A 7,851-nucleotide genomic window follows, 5' to 3' on the forward strand; every position below is an offset into this window, starting at 1 on the left:
ATTCAATTTGTTTTCTTCTCCTTATCCTAACAAATTTATTATTATTATTTTTTGTAAGAACCCTAAATATCAAGACAACACACTTATTATAGTATAAAATATGACATTATTCTTTTCTAAAGACGATCAAACAAAGAATTCATTCAAATTAGTAAGACACAAACATAAAAACTTTGATAATTAATTAAGGAAAAAGAGCGAGGAATGGACTCTTAAGCATGTAAGAAATACTTTCACATATCATATAGCATGTTCGAATATATTTCAGTACACAACATTAATAATATTAACAAATTAAATTAATACGAAATCTGAACAACTTCAATATATTGAAATTAATTCTTGCACAATAATGACATAAAATTATGCAAAAAATAAAATACAAATAAATGTTACCTCTTGTGAAAATTAGTTAACGAGAAGAAAGGACAAATAATCAGGAGCCACGAACTTGAAACCGCGAAAACAGATTTTCAGATCTTCAATCACAATGTGAGAAAGTACAATATGTATTGCTTTTTAATTAATGCCTATATCTCTGTGAGAAAGTACAATGTATGTATTGCTTCTTTTTTTTAATTCATGCCTATTTCCCTGTGTGTCTTTTTTTTTTCTCTTTTGTAGTATGTGGGTGTATGTATATAGGTGTTAGGATAGGTGTAGGTGTGGGGTAGTGGGTTGTATTGTGTGGGGTGTGGAATGTGGAGGAAAACGTGAGGGAGTGGGAGTGTGGGGAAGTTGAGAGAGAGTGGGAGTACAACTTGCTGATGGTTTTCTTTTCTTTTCTTATTTTATTTTTTTTGGAAAATAAGTCAAAAGTTTTTCCTTTTTTTATTTTTATTTTGTTCTCATTTTCCCTTTTTTTGTTTTTTACGTGTAGTATGTTTTGGATAGGAGTAGAAGTGGGGTAGGTTTGTTAGATTATTTAGGTTATTTTTATTTTTTAGTTTTAGTTTTATTCTACTTTTAAAAGAATAATAATTAACTATAAATAGTAAATTATAATAACGTACCAACTAGTTATTTAAAATTAATAAAATCTAGGAAAAAGTCAAACATCTATAAACAAAAATAATTAAATAATACTAGCTTATTTATAAAAGCTTAATTTTAAAATAATATAGATTTTTTAATCTTTCATTTCTTTTTAAACAATTGAAAAATAAAACTTACCTTAAAAAATGATTCTATTTTTGTTGTTTTCAAATCTTTTAAAATAAACTTAATAAAATAAGAGAAAAGTCAAAATATTTAATTTATATTTATAAAAATATTCCAGCTCTAAGAATGGTGTAAAATTTTAAGTTCGGTTAAAAATACGTGTCTACAGTTGGCTTTTTAAAAGCATTTCACGCCCCTAAAGTGGGTTTAATTCACGCACTTGAACTGTTTTTGTCACATGGGATGACATGTCAAGAAAAGGGTTTAAAATGTTGGGTTTCAATGGGTTCGCGGGTTCAGTTGAAAAAGTCATGAGTAGAAGAGTCCAGGTGACAAACTAAGAGAACTACAGGGGCCTCCCAAACTATTCTGCCAACTTCAAAATGTGGAAGTTTTCCCCTCCAAGCCAACGCACGCCATTAATAAGGTTGTTTAGACACCCACAAAAAATTTCATCCAAAAACCCATCAGGATTACATATCACCCAAAATTCATAGACTATAGCAAACATAAAATGAGAAATTTAGTGTTGATCGGAGGAGGCCTTACCTCTTAGATGACCCAAGCAAGTATTTCTCTTTTCGAGCCTCGTTTGAGCTTGAAAATGTGGATTGTTTCCCCTTCATACCAACGCACGCCATTAATAAGATCTTCATGGACTCTCACAAAATGTTTTTGCCAAAAACCCGTCGGGATCACATATCACCAAAAATTCATGGACTATAGGAAATGTAAAACAGGAAATTAGGTGTTTCTTATTTTGAGCCTTGTTTGAAATCGAAAATGCAGATGTTTGCCCATTTGGACTAATGCACGACATTAACAAGGTCGTTAGGACGCCCACAAAATAATTCAACCAAAAACTCGTTGGGATCACATATCACCCAAAATCCATGGATTATAGCTCACGTGGAATTGAAAATTTGTTATTTTTTTGTTTCAAGCCTCATTTGAACTTGAAAATACATCCTATGGACCAATGTACGCTATTAATAAGGTCTTTACAAACACCCAAAAAAAATTAGGCCAAAAACTCGTCGGGATCACATATCACTCAGAATCCAGGAATAGCACACATAAAATAGAAAATTTGGTATTTACTGTTCTAGCCTCCTTTGAACTTGAAAATGTGGACATTTTCCCCTCTAAACCAACACACGCCATTAATAAGGTCGTTACGATCGCATAAATGTTGTAAACATTGAATTGCCTGAAACTCAATTACGGAAGAACACTAGAACTAACGTTATGGCTCGAACACAAACCTGGTTTCTCTTTTCAACTGAATCAACTTTATAACGTAATATTCTGTGAATAGTTAACCTGGATTTTTACTGCAAGTTTTAGTAATTATAACATTTAATACAAACCCAATTTACTTTCTGTCATTGTTTATTTAGGAGATAATAACGACATTTGAGTAAACGCGACAGTAAAACCTTTTCTGTAAAGAAATTCTCTGTGGGATCGACCTCAACTCACATTGAATTCTGTAAATTGACATCGATCGTTTAAAATTCTTAATTGAAGAGTGAGTTTGGACAATCAGACATTTGCCACTCAAAACTAACACACGTCATAAATATGTCGTCACGGGAGCCTATAAAAAATTTCGACCAAAAGCACGTCTGGATCACATATCACCCAAAATTCATGAACTATAACACACATAAAATGAAAATTTTGGTATTTCCCATTTCGAGCCTCATTTGAACTAGAAAATGCGGACGTTTACCCCTCTAGACCAATGCACGCTATTAATCATGTCGTCACAAAAGCCCACGAAAAATTTCAGCCAAAAACCCATTGGGATCACTTATCACCCAAAATTCATGGACTATAGTACACGTAAAATGAAAAATTTGGTATTTTCTGTTCCAGACTTCGTTTGAACTTGAAAATGTGGATGTTTTCACCTCGGTACAAACACACGCCATTAATAAGGTTATCTCGAACGCCCACAAAAATATTTGGAGTATTTTCCATTCCGAGGGCCTCGTTTGAACTTGAAAATGTTGACATTTTTTCCTATGGACCAATGCATGTCATTAATAAGGTCTTAACGGACACCTACAAAAAATCAGACAAAAATCCATCGAAATAACATATCACCCAAAATTCATGGACTATAGTACACGTAAAATGGAAAATTTAATAATTCCCGTCCGAGCCTCGTTTGAACTTGAAAATGCGGATGTTTGCCACTACGGACCAAAGCACATCATTAATAAGGTCACCACGGACGCGCCACAGAAAATTTTGGCCAAAAATCTATCGGGATCACATATGACCCAAAATCCATGGACTATAGCACAATTAAAATATGAAATTTGGCATTTCACGTTCTGGGCCTCGTTTGAACTTTAAAATGCATAAATTTTTCCCTTCGGACCAATGCACGTCATTAATAAGGTTTTCATGGACAACCAGAAAATATTTTGGCCAAAAATCTGTCGGGATCACATATCACCCAAAATCCATGGACTAGCACACGTAAAATGAGAAATTTTGTATTTCCCATTTTGGGGACTTGTTTAAACTTGAAAATACAAATTTTTACCCTATTGGACCAACGCACGCCATTATTAAAGTCGTCACGAACGCCCATAAAAATATTCAGCCAAAAATCCATTGGGATCACATATCACACAAAATTTATGGACTATAGCACACGTAAAATGAGAAATTTCGTATTTCCCACTATGTGCCTCGTTTGAACTCGAAAATGCGGACATTTGCCACTCCAAACCAACACACGTCATAAATAAGGTCGTCACGGACGTCCGTAAGATATTTTGGCCAAAAACCCGTTGGAATCACATATCATCCAAAATTCATTGGCTATAGCACACGTAAAATCAGAAATTTTATATTCCCCTTTCGAGACTTTTTTGAACTTGAAAAAGAGGACGTTCTCCCTCCGAACCAAACACGTCATTAATAAGGTCGTCACAGACGCCCACAAAATATTTCGGCCAAAAATCTGTCGGGATCACATATCACCCAAAATCTATGGACTATAGCACACGTAAAACAGAAAATTTGGTATTTCTCGTTCCTAACCTCATTTAATCTTTAAAATGCGGATGTTTGCCCCTTCGAACCAATGTACGCCAACGTTTTTTAGTTAAAATTTTTGGTTGCTCCAAGACATTAGATCTATGGGATAATACACACGAAAAAACAAAAAAAAATCACGTAATTCCTAAAAGTTGGCTCGTAAATGCGAAAATATGCCTTAAAATGATGGGACTATAGGTTAATGCTTCTGCAACTCATTACGGAGGTCCTCATAAAAAAAAATCGAAAACTTTTTGGGTGCTCCAAGGCGCCAGATTCATGAACTAATATAGACAAAAAACAAAGAAAGTCACGTAATTCCAAAAAGTTAGCTCATAAATGTGATAATATGTCTTAAAATGATGGGATTATTGTTAATGCTTCCCCAACTAATTACGGAGGTCCCCATAAATTTTTCTGAAAAAAGTTTTGGGTGCTCCAAGGCGACAGATCAATGGGATAATACACACGAAAAACCAAGAAAGTCACATAATTCTTATGAGTTGGCTCGTAAATCTGAAAATATGCCTTAAAATGGTGGGGCTATATGTAATGCTTCCCCAACTCATTACGGAGGTCCTCAGAATGTTTTTTCTGAAAAAATTTGGGGATGCTTCAAAGCACTAGATCCATGGGCTAATACACACGAAAAAATAAGAAAGCCGCATAATTCCAAAAGTTGGTTCGTAAATATAAAAATATGCCTTAAAATAGTGGAACTGTAGATAATGCTTTCACACTCATTACGGAAGTTCTCATGAAGTTTATTTAGAAAGAATTTTTGGGTGCTCCAATTTGCCAGGTTGATGTGCCGCGAAGTCTTGGCACATTTGATGCTTGAAAAATAAGGATTAATACTAGAAATGAGTGTATTTGTGAATGCTTTGATGTGTTTGTTGAATGTGTAGACATATTCTTGCTTGTGTGGGAAAAAAGAAAAAGAAGCAGAATATGATGGTGATCAAGTGAAGACCACGAGCACCTGACGGATCGTGGTCCTTGTCAGGAACCGTGGTGCCGAGTGTGAAGCATTTCCAATAAGAAAGCTTGAAGGAGTTGAGATTAGGTTGGACCAAGTAAAGATCACGACCAACCTCAAGGACAGTGGTCCTCATAACGGTCTGTGGTGCCAGTCGTAAAGGTGAGCCAGTGAATGGGCAAGGAAAAGTTGAAAAAGGAATTTACCAAGTGAAGACCACGGACAACTACATGGACCGTGGTCATTGTCAAGAGTCGTCGTGGTGCCCGTGGTAATGACTCAGTGAAAGGGCATTGGAAAGTTGAAGAGGAAATTCATCAAGTGAAGACCACAGAACGTGGCCATTGTCACGAGTCGTGGTAGTGTCTGTGCTGATGATACAGTGTACAGGTCTTGAAGAGTCTGTTTTGGGTGAGTCCAAGTGAATTTGTTAATTGTTAATCTGGATTTTGATTACAAATCTTAGTTCAAGTGAAGACCACGGACCATGGCCTTTGTCACGAGTCGTGATAGTGTCCGTGGTGATGATACAGTGTACAGGTCTTGAAGAGTCTATTTTGGGTGAGTCAAAGTGAAGTTGTTAATTGTTAATCTGGATTTTGATTACAAATCTTAGTTACTAGAACATCACAACTAAACCCATTTCACTTTTCGTAATTGTTTCTTTAGGAAATAATAATGACATTTGAGTAAAACGCGACAGTAAAATCATTTCTGTAAAGAGATTCTCTGTGGGATCGACCTCAACTCACGTTGAGTTCTATAAATTGACTTCGACCGTTTATATCTCTTAATTGAGGTGTAAGTTTGGATGTATCACAGATCCATGAGCTTTACACATGAAAAACTTAGAAATTCGTCTAATTCCTATGAGTTGGCTTGTAAATATTAAAATATGCCTTAAAAGATGGTGGGACTATAGGCAATGTTTCCCCAAATTATTACAGAGGTCCTCATAAAAAAAATTCAAAAAAAAAAAAATTGGGTGCTCCAAGGCACCAGATTCATGTGCTAATACACACGAAAAACCAAGAAAGTCGCGTAATTCTTAAAGTTCTCTCATAAACGCAAAAATATGCCTGAAATGGTGGGACTATAGGTAATTCTTTTCTAACTCATTACGGAGGTCCTCGTAAAAATTTTCAGAAAAAAAAATTAGGTTCTCCAAGGCGTTAGATCCATGGGATAATACACACGAAAAACTAAGAAAGTCGCGTAATTCCTTAAAGTTGACTCATAAATGCAAAAATATGCATTAAAATGGTGGGACTATAGGTAATGCTTCCCCAACTCATTACGGAGGTCCACATAAAAAAATTTAGGGTGCTCGAAGGCGCTAGATCCATGGGCACACACGAAAAACCAAGAAAGTCTTAATTCCTAAAAGTTGGCTCGTAAATCTGAAAATATGCCTTAAAATAGTGGACTACAAATGATATTTCCCCAACTCATTACGAAGGTCCTCACAAAGTTTTTTCAGAAAATTTTTTTAGGTGCTCTAAGGCGCCAGATCCATAAGTTAATACACACGAAAAATCAAGAAAATCTCTTAATTCCTACATGTTGGATCGTAAATTCGAAAATATTCCTTGAAATGGTGGGACTATAAGTAATGCTTGCTCCAACTCATTACGGAGTTCCTCATAAAAAATTTCAAAAAAAAATATTTAGGTGCTCCAAGGCACCAGATTCATGGGCTAATACACAAAAAAAAATATGATAGTTGCGTAATTCTTAAAATTTGGCTCGTAAATGCGAAAATATGCATTAAAAATTGATGGTACTATAGGTAATGCTTCCCCAACATATTGCGGAGGTCCTCATAAAAAAATTTCAGAAAAATGTTTTGGATACTCCAAGGCGCTAGATCCATGGGTTAATACATGTGAAAAAACAAGAAAGTTTAAAAAAACTTTATAAATACCTCCGTAATGAGTTGGGGAGCATTATGTATAGTCCCGAAAAAAAATTATGGCATATTTTCGCATTCACGATCCAACTTATAAGCATATTTTTGCATTTATGATCCAACTTATAAGGCCTTGGAGCACCCAAAAAAAGGTCTAGAAAAAACTTTATGAGGACCTCTGTAATGAGTTCGGAAAGCATTACATATAGTTCCACCATTTTTAAGGCATATTTTCACATTTACAAGCCATTTTTTTGGATATTATGTCACTTTCTTGGTTTTTCGTGTGTCAATTGGCTCAAGGATCTGGTGTCTTGGAGCACCCAAAAAACAATTTCTGCATGCAATAACTTTATGAGGACCTCTGTAATGAGTTGAGGAAGCATTAAGGACAAGAAAATGATCAAAAGGGTCCTTAATGTATGGGGGTTGCTTTATTGTGGTCCTTAAACTATTTCACATGATCCATATGGTCCTTAGGGGTCGTTTGGTAGAGTGTATTAGGAAAAATAACGCATGCATTAGCATTGTGTATTACTAGTACCTTGTTTGGTACTCTTTTCCAACCTATGTATAACTAATGCAAGCATTAGTTATACACTCTATTGTGTATTAAGGTGTGTATTGCTAATACCATGGATTTCTAGGTATTAGCAATGCAATGGTTTTAATGCATGCATTAGATTAACTAATGACAAAACTACCCTCTAAGCCTAATAATAATAATAATAATAATAATAAT

Source organism: Solanum tuberosum, unplaced genomic scaffold, assembly GCF_000226075.1.
Source record: "Solanum tuberosum cultivar DM 1-3 516 R44 unplaced genomic scaffold, SolTub_3.0 scf00420, whole genome shotgun sequence".
Taxonomy (NCBI): Eukaryota; Viridiplantae; Streptophyta; class Magnoliopsida; order Solanales; family Solanaceae; genus Solanum; species Solanum tuberosum.